We start from the raw sequence: 1,646 nt of genomic DNA on the forward strand, positions 1-1,646 counted from the left end.
GCGCCAAATCACAACAAAAGTCGCCTCAAGGCGCATTATATTGTACAGTAGATAGCACAATAATAAATACAGAGAAAAACCCAACAATCATATGACCCCCTATGAGCAAGCACTTTGGCGACAGTGGGAAGGAAAAACTCCCTTTTAACAGGAAGAAACCTCCGGCATTTGACATCAAGCATTGCTTGTGTCACTGTTCTGAATGCTGGTGGTTGACACAGACAATGTATCTAGACTTGGAGAGGAGGGCTCTTCCAGATGTTGCTCAGATCAATCTGAGGATCACAAATAAAAATATTAGAATATAAGGGATACAATCAAAAGTCAACCAAAACAAAACTACCATTTATGCACGTAGGGCCAGTAAATTGCACGCTTTAGATTATACAGAAAAGAGATGGTTATTTTGTATTTTATTATGGAAATATACAATTTACATACCACAAGGTGTGAGTGTCACAAATTCTGTTATATCTGAGCAGTCACGCAGCTTCTTGGATGATTGTGTTTCCAGGATGTCTGAAATTCACGTGATAAATCCAACTTACTGTTGAGCCATGAATACAGCGTTTTGTGATTGTTAGCACAGGATCTTAGACAAATTAAAATGTTTATTTAAGAGTAACTGTACAAATCATATCTTACAAAATCTATCAGAGCATATATTTACTTACCTTCACCTGTATAGATGACAAACACCTCTTTGACTGTTGCAGGTTGAGGAAAGACATGCTCACTCACCTCTATACCCTGCTCATCTGTGACTTTCAGTACTGCATTTTCTGATATGAGAAACTTCTGCTGCACAAAGTAAAATCATCCCTCAGTTAATAACAACAATTTTACATATTCTTTGTCTCTCTGGGTTTTAGTTTTATCAACTTCTTGGCCACCTACAGAAAAATACATTTACTAATATGAAACTTTTTGTCTAAAAAGTTTACTTGTTGGCCTAAAACGACAACAGCACACCATTATGAATGATCCCATAGTCCATTTCTATCTCAAAAATCCTATTCATCATCCTAGCCCATATTTTCATGATCATATTTTTTGTGAATGTCATTATTGATCACTAAAGAGTAATGATGTATCATAATTTTATGATATTCATAAAAATTATGACTGTCATAAACACTTATTATTCCCCAAGTCATAAATCATTTGACAGGGGACCATAAATCACTGGTTTGACATAGTGGTCCTTGTGTGTATAGGATCACAAGTCAAATCTGTTAAAATTCTTCCACAGATTTCAATTCAAGATTCAACTACCAGCTCGCTTTATTCTAGGCTTGCAAAAGGAGTGTAACCTTTCAGATCACCTTCACACCTTGAGCTTATTCTATGGCTGTGAGCACTTGAAATCATTCACCTGCAAACCACTAAATTATAATAATAATCGATTATCTGTTAGAGACCTAAAAACAATTTGCTGCCACAAGAAATACTGAAAAATTACGTTATTTTACAAAGGTTAAACTTGGGACCTTCAGCAGAGACTGAACCTGATGACAGATCTGATGGAGCCTGGAAGCTAACAAATCTGTCCACACCAATTATATGATCTCGAAAGGATCCACACACACCGCAAACCAGAATACATGCAAGCCAGTAACACTGCACTGTGAAAATACCCACACAGC

Source organism: Oreochromis aureus, linkage group 12 (assembly GCF_013358895.1).
Source record: "Oreochromis aureus strain Israel breed Guangdong linkage group 12, ZZ_aureus, whole genome shotgun sequence".
Taxonomy (NCBI): domain Eukaryota; kingdom Metazoa; phylum Chordata; class Actinopteri; order Cichliformes; family Cichlidae; genus Oreochromis; species Oreochromis aureus.